General features: G+C 37.4%; 1 protein-coding gene across 3 annotated transcripts in view; it reads left to right on the top strand.

Annotated features, from left to right (window-relative positions):
- Positions 1-7,443: 7,443 nt before the first annotated feature.
- LOC119832827 overlaps positions 7,444-19,215 on the top strand; it is a 27,388-nt gene continuing 15,616 nt past the window's right edge. Inside the window, exon 1 of one of the 3 annotated variants that reach the window (XM_038356633.1) lies at positions 7,444-7,587. The gene's annotated coding sequence lies outside the window, so the exon portion shown is untranslated. Of the gene's footprint in view, positions 7,588-12,041; positions 12,200-19,215 lie in introns of those variants that run through there. The other 2 variants (XM_038356624.1, XM_038356617.1) reach the window with 2 other exon arrangements.

Here is a 19,215-nt window from a genome sequence, read left to right as displayed (position 1 = left end):
AATGACCAGCAATTATGATACTACTCATTTGTTTGTGCTTGTATACAATCTAGGAACAAATCTGGAAAGAGTTGAATCGATCAAAATTGATATACATTTATCTATAGCTATAAAGTAGTAGGGTGGTCCAATATAGTTTTATATTTTTTTTTTGCGTTGAATGAACAATATCAGTCGAATGCATTACATAAACAATATTTTTTTCTGTTTTCGATCACATAAAACATCCTGTAAATAGACTTTAACAGCTACTACAAAATAAACTACGTCATATGATATTGCAGACTCAATATTAAGTGGACAAGAACGCGGCAACTGGCAACAAGCCTGCTTAGGTTTTGTCTCGAAATAGGTGAAGACCAACCGGTCTAATCTGCATATTAAACGCTTCTTAAATATTACAAAACGCAATAAAACTGCGCATACAATGATTATAATTTAGAATGTATTTAATGACTAGGTATCTATTAGTAGATGGTGATGCGTTTAGAAATTATTTCACTTCGTATAAAATTTTGTTTATAAACTAATTAATATTTAATTCGGCGTCGTTTAGAGCATTAGAGCGTTAAATAAATAATAGATCGCCTTTTAATAAACCTCATTTGTAAATCACATTCCTACTACGTCACTTGATGATTATAATTTGTTCTTAAGCAAACACACTAACGGTGCTTACAGTCCATGAAACAAAGAGCTTTCTCGGAACAATTATGGCTTATTCAATATAGTGTCTATCGTTCTTATCCCCCAATAATACTCGTACTACTTAAATGTTTTCAATGAAACTGTAGATAATATCAGCGATGACGTGGCGACTGAAATCTCTCCTTATACAGCTTATACTCCAGCTTATAGTATTAGCAGCGGATAATCTACATGGCTTCTAGATTAGTGAGCCGCAGCCGCCAGCTCGCAACCCGCGCGGTATGGGATTAGGGGATTGGGGAACAACTCACCAACCAACGGCTTCACGTTAACGGTTCTGTTAAGTATCATATGAGTGAAGAAAGATGAATTATTTATTAATTTGAAGAATTTGTATTTGTAGATAGAAAATACTTGTGTATGTTGTAAATATATAAATATATTTTTTGTGTTCTACGAGTTTTTTTTTTGATAACAACAAATATATACTTAGTAGGTAGTTAGGTATAAATAATAAATTCTTGAGTTACGTAAAAAAACTAATATAAGCGACGAATAAAATGTCTAAGCTTGAATGTAGTGGCCTGTTCATAATATGTTATTATAAAAATGTTATTATGTACGTACTTATTATATTTTTATGTCACCCACCGCTGAATCCCATAAATAAACTCATCAAGACACCGCGTCCCAACCACCCGTGTACATCTGCAATCCATGTTTTTGTTAAAAACAAACCGGCCGCGGCGACCCAATTAGCGCCGGCTAATTGCAGTGCGTTATCACTGCATCATCTCGCTTCCGATACCAACGGGGCCGCAGACTGCGCCTCGCGATATCATAGAGAATATTGCATCTTATAATCAAGGAATAAATCATTTAATCCAAACATCGTATTAAATGCGTGATATAAGCAATACTTCAGTAGAATTCAAAGAAATCGTAATATAATGGATTGATCATGGATGCATAAAAATGAGATTGAGACAATTATAAGCTTGTACAAATATGTTTGAAGTGAAGTGTTATTTGATGATGTCAGATGGCGAGCATAGTTATTATTGTGAATTCTTTGATTAAATTCTTATCATCATTTTTTGGGTTAAAAATATAATGAAATTTACAGAACGTTTAAGTAAAAACCTCGCACAGGCAAAACCAATGAAAAATTCGATTTCAAATTAAATGTATCAAGACTTGTATATTGCGGATATAATTCTCCAAAAGCATTGGATTGAGTCATGAAATACATCGTTTGGGAGCAGTAAATGGGTACAAAAAGTGTTGATGGCAAGACAGTACGGCGCGTGCGCAGCTAAATATAGCCTCAGAAGTGGGTCGCTGCGCCTGCCTTACCTGCCCCCACCTGCCCCCAGCGCCACCACGTGTTTCTGTTGCTAGCGCATTTCCAACGTGAACACAGTATTGTAGATATAACAGACGATGGACTCCACCTGTCAACCTATGCGTCCTTAACCTCCTTTTTATCCTTTTTTTTAATTATCGTTTTTTGGAAGTATTTTTCCTACATGTGTGGTTATAACATAGATGAAGAAGAAATGCAAAGTTGAGTCACAGATACGAGTAATATAAATACTAAAGCTACTGTAGAGGGTATTTTTGTAATCGTGTATTAACAGCCATGACAAATAAATTTCATAAACAGAAGACATAAAAAAACAATATGTTGGTGTTACAAATACCGTTATCAATTACGAATTAAATAAAAACTTATTTGCATTGACTAGTTCATTCACACACTACCGCTAAACCGATTTAAATACGTCGAAACGAATGTGTTTGGAACAAAAAATTGTTCTCTATTATTAGATAAGTAAATATTTCTTTTCGCCCACGTTCATTCTGGCAACGGACGTTTTTATAATTTTTATTAAGCCGTAGGCAGGCGCTCGGACCGACGCGTCATGCTGGTAAATAATACACAACACTGTTATGTGGTGCATACTATGAAAAGTTTAGAACGTAATGCTCGAGATCTTTAAGAGAAGCGGAAGAGTTGGGAATGTGTGTCACTCACGCCGCCACGCCTAAGAGATGCGATCGTTATATGTACAAAAATAATATCTTATTTCAGTGCGCGAACGCGTCGTTTTGAGGAAGATCCGCTGCTGTTTATATATAATTGTTGGGATAATTAGCTTTATACATGCTTATTTATTCTACGGTCATCATTCTTCCTGTGACGAAGACACACCCTACTATGTGGTATCTGTCTCTACATTGCTTTATCTTAAATCCGAAGTACAACGCTACTTTAAAAAATAAATATTTTGAAGAATTTTATAATTTTCATATTCTCCAAATAGAATGCAAATAATAAACATTCATTCAGTTGGGTTCTAGGTGACGCCGTGAGGGAAGATTTATACGAATAATATATTTTATTTATTCCCAGTAGTGGGAGGGCGGACGATTAAACTAATCTATTTGAGGCCGCTCTATTTATGAAGCTTTCAACACGCGGTAATATCAATTGACAGTGATTATATAGTTCTAGCTCAATTGTTTATTATATCCGAGAACCACCTGTAGAATAAACGAGAGAGGATGGAATTAAAAAGACAATTTTTAAATACGATGTAGATCCACACTTTTTCAACACGATTATAATATAAACGATGAATGAACAAAATTTCAACTTTGGTCAGTTTCTGTAACTAGTAATTGGATATTTCGAAGCAGCGTTATTACAGTAAGCCAATAACATCGAGTGTGTTTGTAACGCGATCGCCTCAGTGTTTGACACAATATTGTGTTCAAGAGAGCAAACGAATACGGTTCGGACATAATTTCCATTAAAGCGTGTCGGATACGCACTGGTTGTTGCAGTTTAATACGTTCTAATGCGTTCTCGGTGCAGTGCGGGTAGGCTCGACGCCGGCTGCCGCGCGCACACTGACCACACGACACTGACTGCCTCTTGCCTTCATAACTGCCTAGGAGTGGAATTCCCTAATCCCTTCATGTATCTTTCTTTTCATAGAAGTGCATTATGCGTGTGTCCAAGAAGCGAATTAATAGGCATAACTGTACTTACCAGCTGAGACTGACTCACCACTTTCCGTCGGGTGGAATTGTGGTCAAACGTCTCCATCGTCTCCATCGTCAAAAGTAGTAACTTTAAGAAAAGCGCCACCACATTTGTTTTTTTTATTCAAAGATTTCAAAGAGTTGACTGTTGTTGTTGAACCCGGGGTTAAGTCGCGCGCAAATCCGCTGCGTGAACTCATCCCGGCCACATCTCCCGCGCGGCGCGCCCGGTTGTTGACCGCGCCGCGCCGCTGTGATGGGCATAATTCTATTTGCGGTCGCGATTCTCTCAACTAATTATTACAAACAAAACACACTCGAAACTGAGCAAGGGATAGGGTCCGATCAACATAATATGACGTTATTTATTCATATTTGATTACATATAAATATTTCTGAAGATACTTTGTGCTTGTACACCGTCCTAGTGATTTATTATATTATATTTGTAGGCATGTATTGTTTACTTTCTACTCTAAATCTTTACACCAAAATAAAATCTAGTAGCACAGATAACATATAGGTAGTAGTAGTACAAACAACTGTAGTAAACATCACAACATTACGTCACCAACAGTTCATATGTCTTTCATGAATATTCATTATAACCTAACTTTTAAATCGAAAATAAAAGAAGAAACATATCACCTCTCTTTGCTTTATATATGTAATGATAATAAATATATGTTTTGAGAAATTTTGAAAGAATAGAAAAAATTTGATCACGAGGCAGGATTAGAACCTGCGTTTTTTGCGTAACCGCAGCAACGCGTACCCTCTCGGCCACCCGTGATCCTAATCTATTCTTTCAAAATTTCTCATTTATAAAGCATTTCAATGCTATAAAACTAAAAATTAAATATATGTTTTGTTTTATATTCATAACATTTTTCTGTATCATATATCATTAAAGATGTATCGCTAAATATTAAAAAGGATATACAAAAATTTCTGCTCCGGTACAGAAGCAATCAGCCCTGATCGTAAAGGTTAAACATAAAATCTGCTTCCGGCAAGCACTTAGCCGTAACCGCCGCGTGCGTGTACATACATACTGTATACGTTCCTGCAGTACATACAGCCCTTAAACCACCAGCGGTCGTTCGCAGTGTGCTATTGAACCCAGACTAACTATATTGTAAGCATATTTTACCACAATTCTTAACTTGATGAGAAACACAATCATTGCAGCTCATTTGTCAGGTGCTAAATCTGTCTGCAGGCGAGCAGACTCACGCGTCATTATATTGTCAGTGCGAAGCTGCAAGTATTTAAATGTTAATTAGTACGTATTTACTTATTCTTAATAAATCTTCTTGTCTTGATCAGAAACTTATTTGTATTTAGTACCCTCATATTTTTGTCCCTTATATATATAATTTGAACATTTAGATGAACATTCTGTATGAATATAGAAACCGTTAGCATTACTTATCATCTGATCACCAACGTGCTCGATCATCTTCTACGTCCCCATTACAACTTGTGACATAATATTGTGATAAGGTTAATCGAAGAACATCGCGCAAAACCGATTCACGAATCACGAAGTACGATTGGGCAATGCGCATAACTCTCCGGATTGAAAAGTGACAATAATAGATGATTTTGATTTCACATCGCGTGACGTAAGATACAATCGCTCACATTCATAGCCACATCTTCTCTTCGATGACGAAAGGCAAGTACAATGGCTTTAATTAAATAAATCGTTGTAGGACGCGTCACGCGGCCCTCGGCGGCTCCGCGAACCGGTCCGCCGTGCTGCGTGCACTAACTACCACTTTCTATTTACGATAATACTATCAGGGGAATTGAGCTCCAAACGCTTCAGGCTAGGAGATATATTCGCTTGCGGATTAATTGTTATTTTTATTTACTTGCGTGCCGAATGTGCAGTTCTCATCTGAGCGGTTGAACACAAAAAGTGAAATAAAAAGCAAATCCTTGTACAGACAACTGACAAGGAATTTCCTGCTTAAAATTAACTTGATTTGAGGATGCTGTCATGTCTACATATAATTCTAGCAGAGGAACTAGCAATAACTAAATCAAATATTATTTTATTTTTTCATATCTCTATGTTCGGAAATTGCTTAGCTAAATCGGTACATAAGGGCTTATTGATATTTTATAATACATCGATTTTCATCCTAAGGAATTGCATGACATTATGCTCGTAAGCTGTACATAAATGTTCACGAAACAATATTTTTTTATCCATGATAATTAAGTGTGTGCACCAAGAAGATACGTTCGATGGTAATTTAACTTTCTATTCCTACTCAAATAATAATATAATGTAGTATACTTAATTGTTATGATGTACTGCAATTTTCCAGTTTTCTTGTTTGTGCTAGTTCAAGTTGCAACGGTTCTGCGGCGACGGTCGCACCGCGCAGGCGCTGCTTGCGCCTAACCAGCTCCTAGTTATTGCAATCTAAATCAGTCTTAAAAAGTAATTATTTGTCTCTATTAACTAGACTGCACGGACTGTGAGTAAAAACTTTATCTTCCCATCAAATAGCAATCGGCCAATTACAGGGATACAGGTTTCAAATTCTCCCTGCTTTTAATTGAGGGTTACAGTGCAAGGTTTGAGATTTTATCAGCTTACCCGATTAATTAATATTGTTTGGCAGACAATAATTATCAAATTATTAATCGAATTGATGAATGATGCTTCTTCTGGAAATGTTTGAACATGCGTTTAATGGCAGAAATAGTTATCAATTTCATTTGGCAGGTTAGTTAATTTTAGATTTACATAGTAACTCATTGTGCTGCAAATTTATCTTTACATGAAAAGTGATATCAAAAATCAAATCGAAATTTTAATTGCGACTACGATCTATGAAAAAACGCTACACGTGGTGGAGTGGTCCTGCCGCCTGCGCTGGTCAGCTGACAGCCCAGTCCCGCACACTTTCGCTCGACGGCTCAATGCCACCAACATTCGGAACTGCACAAAAACAAACATTATCATTGTCTTAGTTTGCTCTCGATTTCGCAAACGAGTCGTCATTCACCTTGCTCACTAGCAGAGGTAAAGTTTTTATTATCTCTCTCTATTATCAAGTCTCCGATCTGGTTTCCTTTTGTCCTTTCCCGTTCTAAACCATTCTTGCAAACATTGTCCTTTCCTGGAACTTGATCATTTTACTATATCACATTTATGTAAGACTTTTTTTATTTAAAATGTCTATAAAATCTACACATTATTCAAAGCATTTTTGAAATAACTGAGTCACTCGTATCCATCAATGTACCGAATTTCGAGTATACTGAAGACGTCACAGCAGCAAGTGATAGTAACAATAGATGTCAATTAGACATACTTACCTCATTTTATGTATACAGGTATTATGTCAAGTACAAATACATTTTAATTTTAAAGATTATGTATTCCTTAATTTGATAAATCGGCTTTAAGCATATGAAAAGCATCAGCTACACGTTGATACTGGAGTTGCTACTTAACATAGCCTGCAGAATAGTCAATGACATATAATTATAAAGTACCTGCACAAAGATGAAGGGAGGCCCTAATTTGATGTGAAGATGCGTCAGCGCCGGCGCGGTGCATGTGGATGCCGTCTCCTGTTCTGTTGCGAGGTGCGTGCTGCACCGCGCTGGGGGCTCGGGCCGCGGGGGGTGGTGCGCGGGGCGCGGGCGGTCAAGGCCGCGGGCGCATGCGGCGCGGGCGCTAGCGACTAGTGTTGGCGACAAGAACCAGTTCGCCGTACGCTCCTGTGCGAATCAGACGCGTTAGTGGTGTCAGTGTGTGCTGTGCTTGCTTGCTTGCTGTACAGTTAGCTGTCGGGTCGACGACCGCGCGAGTATGATCGCGCGCTTTACCTGCTCCCAACTCTGACAGAAACCCACCAGGTGAGTGCCTAATTACCCGCAGGACAACAAATGACCGTCCCATCGATTGCCTCTCCGTGGACGCTATTCATATCAATTGTTCACTTGGATCCGGACAACAAAGGACAGTGGCCGTAAAAGTATAAATATTATTGAATAGAATTACATCCACAACGACTTTCAAAAATGAGGTTCGAAATCTTAAAATTTATGCAAATCATTGAAGTAAAACACCACAGCAGTCGCATGAATATTAAAATTTTATTAGTGTTTCTATTCGTTACAACCATTAACGAGTAATAGGATTTTAAATAAACATTAAGCGAATGCAAACTGCGAAATGGGTGTCTGATAATGATCGGGTTGGAGATAAGATTGGCGAGCGTTCGATAGGACCGCAATTACAAAACCGAACGTCGCTCGCCAGGCGTCACTCGCCAGAACAAATCTGCGAGAGCTTGACAAGGATATGAGTCGGTATTGTTACACGAACTCGTTACACAATAGAATTAGGCTACAAAAGATAGCATCGGTGATGTAAGTGAGGCGTGCATTGAAAGCTGCGGCGAGGCTCTCGAGAGCAGCGCGGCCGAGATAAGTGCTCTCGATCACACTGCAGCTTCATTCGGGCCAGCTTTGCGCTTACGCCTGCCGCCCTGCATTCCTTATTGGTTCAAGTTGAAACTGGGCAAAGCAAGCTTTGAGACTATTAGGAAAGGAGGAAAGAGCGTGAAATTTCTGGAACTAGTAATAAATTTGATCAATAAAAGATTATTGATCAAACAGCGCAGCAGGTGTAAATTGATCGCTGGAATTAGACTAAAAGTCACTGATGTCTGAACAATCTATGTAGACGAGGACGAAACGACTTGTGGCATTGATAGAAATTAAAAGAGTTATTGTAAGAAATGTTTAGTTTGAAGAATACATTATATTATAAAACAACGTCTGAAACGTTTTCGTCGCTTCTATAAATGCAACTCAAATTATACGTACTTAGAGGATACGTGAATTTTAAATGATGAGGGGTCCATCAATCTAGCAATAATACTCGCGGGTCTGTGCTTTTAGTAAAATTGCATAAGCATTAATGATGGAAATTAATAAACGTCCTAAAACTCTGGTACAATGGCGTAAGATTCGATGCTAATCACAGGCCAAACAATCACATTGTATAGTGGGATTAGTGGTTATCTGTCACTTATATTAGGAAATATTAAGTGCGGAGCACAGTTCCTGATGGCAGATAGTATTGTGGGCCGCAGCCCCGCCGCTCGCCGAGCTTGTGTACATACATCTGACATAATGTACACTTTACCTGGAAATAAGCAAATAAGCGAAGTTTCTCTTTATAAGATTCGCGGCTCGTCTTTTATGAATACAATTGTCGCATGTCAGATTGCACGTTAGTACGACAAGCGTAACCATTAATTGCTTATATATTCGTGTACACAATAATAGTTTCACTGCCTATCGGTTGATTCAAATGTCGACGCTATGTCATATGCGGGTGATGTTAATATAGGTTTTTCTGAAAAAAAAAATATACATATAGGTTACAATAATTATTTTCAACTAAAAATTGAACCGCATTCAATTTATCAGCTTTAACTAAGCCAAATTTAACTACACAGGAACTACATTGCAGGTACTAGTTTAAAAAGAAAAATCAAGTATCGGTTCAATCTGTAAAAGTTATGAGGTAACAAACACAAAAAAAACACAGACGAACTAATAACCTCCTATTTTTTGAAATCGGTTGAAAAACTAAAAAACACAAGCGCAAGCTATTTTATATAATTTACGGAAACTAAGGAGTCGTTGAGCAGATTGGGTTCCAAACGGGCTTGTCCTCGGTTCATCTTTTTAAACAATATTGATTCGCACATAATGGCATATTGGATCGTAAAATCAATGTAACGAAGCTACGTAGAACTATTGAGTTATCTGTCTCTATCACTCCTCGATTATAAACATTGATATTTTAATCTAATCGAACATCTTTTTATGAACACGTTATTTTTAAAGATTGGCATTTAAAAATTTAAATTGTCCAGTTTCTTGTTAATAATAATGATATGGGTTTTTTGTAAGTGTAGAGCAGGTATAGCGGCACATCGTGAGGCATTGAGATAAGTTTTCCAGCAAATTGTGTATGAAATATGAATCGTGTTGGATACTCAGATATTATAATGAATGTATTCCGAAAGTTGGCGCGCGCACGACGCTTTGAAATCATTTCACTGCGTAGTTGTTGAAATTATATATTCTCTTCATCATAATAATTATTACGTATCAATATAATAAAATTTATGTCAATATATTACAATTTATATGTTTTAACTATTATGCTGTTACAATTTTATGAGTATCTAATTAAATTACATTCGTTTTTTTTTTAAATATCCATTCCAAACGTTTTGTCGGTCTTTTTTCTACGCTTATCCCAATCTTCCACATTGATTTAATGTGATACACGTATAACCACAACACTTACCTCACTTCTGCTAACTATTGAGGTAAAAAAAAAAAAAAAAAAAGCGCGGCTCACGCTTGACCTGCCGCTGACCTTACCAACATGTCAAATTCCATTCGCTTCCTATCCTGATACAAATTGTGAAAATCTAATTTGTGAATATGTCATGACTCATGAGCAGTATTGTTTCAATAATTAATTAGGTTCATTTGCAAAGCGGTCACTTGGAACTTTCTGATCGAGTCAGTGTTAATACCATCGGTCCCAGCGAGGATCACATTGACATATTAAATAACTTGAAACACTTTATAGCCTTAAAAATAGAGTAAAATTAAATCATTTATACATAATATTAAATAGATACATAGGTACCTACTTGTTTCTTTGACTGCAAATCTTAAACACTGGGATGCAAACTGCAAATGTCAGTACCATACAGCATACTTGAGAGATAAATCATCCGATTCGCTGATATCGCAGAGATTTCGCCAGCAGAGCGTTTGTTATAAGTCACCATCAAGACAGAGAGAGTGGTTGTGTAACCGGCGAGATGTACCCGCGGTGACCCGCGCTCCGCACCACACACCACACTCTACACACCACACACTAACATCGCGTAATTCACTGCGAACACTTGGAGATGACTAAATCTCGACAGTGTGTCAAATTAAAATTGATAAATCGCTTTCACCTTTTATCCCTTCACAGTTCATAGTGGTATGTGTTGGGTAAAGAATTGATTAGAGGCGTCAGTGGTTCCGTGCAGAAAGATCAAAGACATTTGCTTTACACATGTCCTCTTCAAAGTAAACGAGCGTTCACAATCTGGGTTTGCACACACACAACTGCTTGCTCCGGCAACCACTCGTAACACTTCATCAGTCACGCAGAATTGACTGACAGCTGCATCTGATGTCTGCGATCATTTTGTCACATTAGGCAATACTTCCTCGTATAAGTTTGTAGCAACAAAAGTGAGAGTAAAAATCATCTGAGAAACAATGACTGTTGTCATTTAATTAACACGTGACATTGTACCTTCAACACTATCTGAGCTATCATTCAACAAACCGCGATATGTTATCTGATATCTCGCGTGTCAGATGACGATTGCACGTCTTCGTTATGGCTCTCTTATGACGTCACAGGAGTGTACACAATACGCTTACTTCATATATATAGTTGTAGCTTTGTAGATACTCTGCGATGAAAGCTCTTATCATCGTTCAGAGGATATCCTGTGACGTGACGTATGAATTTTGCAGTTACTGCTAATATTTTAACTATAACAGTCGATACGCCTACAATGGCAGGTTTCTAATTATTCCAGTCCTTTATTCATTTATAATTTTATACAAATGTATGTTAGTGTGTTTTCATCCAAATCTCTCAGACTTGGCGTCGACCGTCGTGTCCCACGCCTGAGTCATTACCGTTAGTTTATCGTTTGAACTTCCCACCAATATTATATCAATTTGCGTTTCACGAAGCCCCGCGACTAGTTCCGTACTTTCTCTGATCCTGTGTGACCTTTAGCAGGCCCTAGTCTAGCTCGCGGGTCGACGACCGGCTTCGTGCCAATCTTCCGGGACCTCTCACCGACTTACTGCCTACTTTTATGTACTCGTTCCTAATTCAATGAAATCCAAAGCCACTATTCTTGTAACTTTTACTCTGTCTTGAAATGCATCTGATACCTTGTTTTAGCTCTTAATATCACTATTAAAATATTTGTGATAAATATCTAGATAATTTCAAACGTCGCCAACGCAATCTACACATCCTGTGCTGATAACGCTTCAAATGCTGAGATTTTTTAATCCTCTTGCTAAAATGAATGAATATCCTTGTACGTGACAATAGCTAGCCCACCGTGGGCTCGTCGCAAAAACTTAATTAATGGTCATCAATCGATAGTGTGATCTAAAGCGGCGGTGTTGTAGTCGTTATCAGATCAGGATAAGCGGTGATAGTGCAGGCCGACGGGCGACGTGTGGCAGCGCCAGTCCGCGCCCGAACGCCACGCGCGCGCCACGACGCGCTCAGTGCTGACACCTCGAAAGCCTCACTAGATACCTGACACCAGACACTAGACTGTAGACATTTGTGACAGTGACACTGACGTTCAGTAGTGATATGTTAAGCAGCCCTTTTCATGTAAGAACGTTTCGAGTTGTGTTTGTTTAGAATGACGAGCTTTGTGTTGTGGCTTTCTTTCAAGTTTTAAAGTGTTATTATGAATTTCGTTTGTTTAAACTAAAATTTAAAGTTCAACATTTTCTAGTAATCATGACAATTGCGATTCCGGATTCTTAATAATATATCAACTAATTTTATTAGAAACTAGCGGTCCGCCCCGGCTTCGCCCGTGGTACATATATAGCTTATAGCCTTCCTCAATAAATGGGCTATCTAACATTAAAATAATTTATCAAATCGGACCAGTAGTTCCTGATAATAGTGCGTTCAAACAAACAAACGAACAAACTCTTCAGCTTTATAATATTAGTATAGATTTTAAAAAACAACCAGATATCAATCATCATAATATGTTAATTCTTTAGTCCTAATTTATTCTCTGAATCGTGAATTTCAAATTATATTGTTTGTAAAAAAAAATCAAGTACAGTTGTGCAATAGAAATCGTTTTAATAAATTATTTACGGATTTCCTTAAAAATCGTCATTTCATACATAATATTATTAGTTTAAATGTAACATGAAAGTGATATACTCGTATTTCCGCGTTACTGTGATATTTTCTTTAATATTTTAATAGAAATGCATAAATGTTTTTTCTATGTCTATTTGCATAATTAGTATAAGTAGTCTTCACAAAGGCGAACTATAAATTGAAAATAGTTTTTAAATGTCTGCCTTATAAACCTATTAGTAACGAATATTCTACATTTTTTAGTTATGCCCTATTCGATCTTAACACGTGATAATGTTTATGATATAACAACGTAAGCTAAAATGCGCATTAAAGCATAGTGAGATATTTTTTAACCACGCGTGGTTTTTTATTGTTTTATGATTATTTTCTTATTTGGTTTAAGATTACGATCCGTAAACAGCAAATCGGTGAGTCGGAACAAATAAATGATAACACAATCTCGTCGGAAACTGTTTGTTTGACTGAGGTGTTGTTTCGGCATCAAGTCTACTGGCTGTGCTAACGTTATAAACTCGTCATTGTTTTTATCGGGACAATTCACACAAAACGCCGCGTTGATATAATTTATAAATTACGTCGTTAGTGTGTATTAAAAAGCCAAAATATACTACTTTCAGATTCGTATAAGGGTTATTTGCTCAATAATTATTTGTATCACGATCTCAGCGTGTTTCGTTAGCATAGCGCGATACATCCTTCGCCGCACCACTACATATTCATAATATGTGTATCGGATTATCAAAACAATTTGTTCGTAGATATGTTATCTATATTACCTGTTAGCCCTAGACTATAACGGTCACATAAAATAATATAAATATGTCTCCCGACTGACGATTATATATATAAGTATGCTTTACTTTTCAGAATTTGCGAAAAACTTAGTTTTGGAACAGATAATATAATACTGTAATTAATCTTATATCGACTGAATTTATAGCCATTTCAATGTAAAAATCATATCTTTCAAAACTGTAACAGTAGGTTCATAATAAAGTTATAATCTGGAAACTTCGACATATCCGAACAGCTCGCATCAATTGCGCTGTGTGAAATATGAGCTTCAGTGTAGCTAGTGGCGCGTGCGCCGCGCAGCGCTACTTGCCTACTCAAGCTGAGATATCGGGTATTTCGTCGGCATTTAATTAAACGCTAAATTTATCTTTATGTAAAATAATGTAGACATTTTAAATGTAAAATCTTTAATATTTACACGCGAAAATGGTAATTTAATACTTTCTTGTGTTTGATTTTACGCGAGTATTAGAAATTAAAAACTTTTTAACGGATTTTAAACGCGATTTAGTCATTATATTATTAACCCGACGTTTCGAACACTGTACAGCGAGCGTGGTCACGGGTTGAGTCTAAAAAGTTTTTAATTTCTAAATGTTAATTTAAATATATATATTTTTATTTTTGTTACCCATTAAGACGGAAATATTCTTTTAATCTGAGCAATGATAGTACCATCGATTAGATTATAGACCAAACTGAAATGTAAGCGCAAATACAAAAAGTACACAGGTAACAAACACAAAAAGACACAGTCGACTTGAGAACCTCCTCATTTTTTGAAGATCGTTGAAAAACAAATATTTACATCAACTAACATAACAACTAATAAGGCATTCTGTGACAAATATTGGTCGCAATTAGCATCACATCTAGAAATTACCTTATACAGTACAGGTACATCGAAAACATGTAAATTAATAGATTCTACGATAAGATAACGACGGACAAACTAGCATTAGCTAATCTTATCTTATCGTACGACTGTTTTCAATGTTTTTTAAATAATTAATCTCGTATTTGACATCTTCTGTGATTCATAATTGGTAATTATTATTTAATAAAAAAACATTAAACTAGATCGCAGCTGCTGGTAACCTTAAATAAAACGATGAAGTGCCACCTTTCTACATTATTGAAAAATCAACATTAAAAATTAATGATTATATGTGATGGTGCATAATAGTACGTCTATTACTTTTGCTCATTTTTAAAATCAAATTATAAGTTGTTTCTCTTATACGCCTCTTAGATACTTAACTTGATAAGTACTTTCATGACCGATGAACAAATCGAAAATTGTCGGCCTGATGAAATAACATAATTCAAATTGTCAGAACTAGAACAAAATTTCCATGGCAAACCATAGGAGGCACCAGATCAGCCAGTAAAAAGTTATGAGGTGACAAATACAATCGAATCGAATCAATATACAGTCGAATTGATAAGCTCCTCCTTTTTTGAAATCGGTCGAAAAGCAAAAGTATTGGCTCATAGGTTAGAGAGCAAGCGAAACAAAAGCATTGTACCATAGATATCAATGCAAAATATTCTACATTCCACATATAATTGTTTGATATAAAGACGTGAAAGTGTAAACACTACCTTCCTCTAGACGTAACTACACGCCAGCCGGCGCTCGGCTCAATTTAACTGTTTAATTATGTAAACGACACGCGTATGACCGTTAATTGCTCCTCTAGCGGGTGCGCGATCTGTTCCTTACATAACGTCGTTTGGTTACAATGAGACTGTATATTGAAGATTTAGCGACGATTCCGCGGAGGACAAACAAGAAAGTTTTCGCTCGCCGCTCGCCTCGCGCCGCGGTTACCATCATCACGTGACGCATTGTTGTCTCTGCCGCTTCCAAGCAACAAGCTTTTGGTTCACTCGCTGAAGGTTACTTAGTTTCGACGACAATTTCATTACTACAACAGTTATGGAACTGAAAAATACATTCGTGATAATAACATCTGTTTTGTCTATATTGTAATTTAATACTTTCGCTTGTATGAATTTTGTCAGATTATAAGTTGGGAATAATAATTTTGCATAACAACATGTGTACTGCTTTAAGAATGGGTTTTGGTTTATACATTATTACATTTGTTATTCGTCCTGAAACGTTTACAACCTGATTCATTTTAGAGTATCCTATTATTTAGTTTTGCCGTTATCTTACGGCATTAGTATCAACAACGCATATATTCATCATTGTTAAGTGGAACTATCCGATAATTTATGAGTTGTTGGCCAGAAGCAATTTGAAGTGCTGAATACTAACATCGGGTGAAGGAGGGAAGGCGTATAAATCACGAAGTTATTGCGTATGTCAAACGCGCCATTAGCGATTCGAGGCGCGCTCCCGATAAGGCGGAAGAGTGGCGGGCGCGCGGACGTCCTGCCGCCTGCCCTTGCTCTGAGTCCTCCTTGTCCCACCGCTCGCTATTGCCCTCTACCACTGCCAAATGGCTGGCGACCGACCTTACTGGACATTATTTTTCGACCTTTGTCCGAATCACTGTCATCAGGCAATTTTGACAACATTAAGGAAGTTCGTCATGAAATTTTCGGATATTTCGTTCATCAGAAATTATTATCAGTGTTATAACATTGCGCATGATTTTTCTGCTTATTTAAAGCACTTATAACAATCTCGACTCATTCAGGTATCTTCTCAGAAAATACCCAAGCACATGAACAGGCGCAAAAAGTGGATCAATAAATAACAAATGAGTAACTTGAATCTCGATCGTCAACAAAAAATTAACTCATGCCTGCGTCAGAGGTATCGGAGTATCGGCATTGGGTGTGTATCGAGTTGACTGAGACGATTCTAATAACCAGTCAAAAGAAAAATAAAAGTTTAACCGGCTTCAACTTGCGGCTCGGGGGCTGCGGGGGCGGCGGGGCTGCGGGGGGGGGAGGGACGGGGCGAGTGTTAGTCGCAGCTTCACGGTCAAGTCGCGGTCGCGCACAAATATGCAGTCAGAGCTTTTACCCTCGAACATTGAAGCACTTCCTGAGACTGTCTTTAACTTCCACACGGTATACATTGCTTTCTACGTGAGAACGCTTTAATGTTGCGTCATCGTTAAATCGTCAATGTACACGTTAAGTCTACGCAAAGTCGCTACTATGTTATGTCATTAATACCTTGCTACTTATTTGCTATCTTATACAAATGCGAGCGAGTTCGTGAGCGGTGACGTGTCGTGGCCTTACGTATTACCACTGCCATTTAGCTTTTACGGTTTAGAAATGCAGCGAGAATACATTTTGTATTGTGTGAGATTCAATATAAAACGATTTCAAACGAAACACCTTCGCTGAGTGATAGTAATAATTTTAGATTGAGATTATTATATGTTTCGCAATACTTTATCGCTTACTTAACCAGCGACCTAATTGTTGTTACTTAAATAATATAATGCCGATTCAAAAGCGCGGTATTGAAATATTCACAATGGTCGTACGTAAAGTACGGTAGTTATATATATGTATAAATGTACCTATACGGTACTTTTTCAAAGACTGCGTATTTAAGCTATTTTATCGCAGAAAATTACATATTTAGCATCTTTAAAAACGGAAACATGATGATAATCCTTATCACAGATATTATCCGACGAATGTTTACGAGAATTGTTCATTATGCCTTTCCAATAAATCGGGTCTTTCGTGAATTGCGAGTCGTGACGCCAGCCAGCACTTATCTCTTTGATAAAATCATGTTGCGTTGTTATTTGTTACAAATGTTGCAATATATGGAGCGATGCTAATTCATTAATGTGTTTACCTTATTCTTTCTTAATTCGTGCATTATTTTATGGTCCACATTAAATTTGAATATATGTAAATGTGCTACTAATTAGATGTAAGTGATCCAGAATGATATTGAGATAAAGGTTGAAGGTCGGTCGGTCCGCGCCCGCGAGGTCGCGGCGCTGCTCGTTTGGCAGCAAAATATCTATAAGCTTTAGACTTGTGTCCTAATGTGCCACTGCTTCATAGTGCACACATCGAGATATGTTAGTAGAATATAATATTTTTGGTAATTATACTCAACCTAACTAACAATAATTGTATCTGGTTATTCATTCACTAGCGGTCCACCACGGCTTCGCTAGTTGTTCATGACCTGATACGTTACGATATATAAGGATCACGACAATATTCAATGGTCATAGAAAATTAAAATCAGTCCTGTAGTTCCTGAGATAAGCGCGTTCATACAAACAAACAAACAAACAAACTCATGGTCTTTATATTATTGTTACGGATTTGATTTATTAGCGTGGACAGGTTCTGGTGTTCTAATTAAATACGAAAAACAGAGACGACCTTATACATGAGATGAATTCGTGAATGCTAGTAAAGTGACCAACCTTTAGGCGAGGTAACGACGACATATGCGCTCATTATGCACCTCGAATTATATCGCGTCGCTGATTCTGATTGACTTTTCAAAATGTCGTCCTCCTTCCGCGATCATCAGCTAAGTTACGACCCAATAAATCTTTGCATTCATTAAAATATGTGAAATATTACCTCGATTCACAATCTATAATATCCTCGTTGATAAACGTGATCGTGTCCAATCGGAATGAGATTGAAATAAAACATTATACAAATTGGGCACATTTTAGTGTGGATTTGTAAAGTAGAAGCGTGTAAAAATCATAATCAACAGCTAACGCGTGGTTTGCGAAATGAATTTACATAATGTAAATCACGCACTTGTGTAAACTAATTTTCGACACTGATCACAATTGCTACAGAGACTGGTATGTTCTTATTGTGGAAGCTGGATTTAAAATCAGCTTGACGATAAGTACAAAGTAAACATATTTTCTGCAAATGTTAAATTTGTACAAATGCCCACTCGCTAGGCTGTACTACTACAAATTCAGATTCAGTACGGGAGCGGTATCGAGAGAGTGGTGAGGGCCGAGCGCACAGGGCGCGCTGGTGTGGCGAAACCGGAGCAAGGAGCCGGCCCGGGCCGCTCGCGGCTCGCGGCTCGCTCTACACCCTCTTACTTTTATTTTTGTATCGCAATGACCAATCTTGTGTTACGGACCGATTGCAGTGATGCAATTGTTACATTCGGTGATCTAATCGCATATAAATAAGCTTAAATCGATTGAACTCGAGGTCGAATACATTCTGCTTAAGTTTGTCAAATTTTAGCACGCTTCGTTATGACATTTATTGTGTCGTGACAAACTGTAGAGTAATAAATAATACGAGCTTGTTTGTTTCGTTAACTAACCCACTAACATAATTCTGAGTTCGCTATCCCCGGCTGAGATTGATGTGCTGTGTGTACATTGTAAATATTTGCTCCTAAAATAATCTCGGTAATCTGTGTTCTCGCTGACTAAGCTTTGCAGCGACTGCCGGGATCTTAACATTAACTAATAACTAACAAGATGATGAACGCCTCTAGATAGCATTATAGACTCAGGCATGTTCACTAATAAAGTTTTGCCACAAGTGTACTGCGGGCGGCCCAGATATTCTAACAACATTGATTATCTTAGTTGTTGGAAGTGATTTCATAGCCTGTCTAAACTCTAACAAGATAAGCTGCGGCCTGCGTGAGGCGGACGCAGATGATGACAAGTAGAGCGTTGCTTCATCTTTAATTGGCGGTATTCGCGCTCATCTAGGTTATTCAAGTAATAGAATATATA

Source organism: Zerene cesonia, chromosome 2 (genome assembly GCF_012273895.1).
Source record: "Zerene cesonia ecotype Mississippi chromosome 2, Zerene_cesonia_1.1, whole genome shotgun sequence".
In the NCBI taxonomy this organism is placed as follows: Eukaryota; Metazoa; Arthropoda; class Insecta; order Lepidoptera; family Pieridae; genus Zerene; species Zerene cesonia.
Note: the sequence above shows the minus strand (reverse complement) of the source record. Positions and strands in the feature narration are given on the sequence as shown.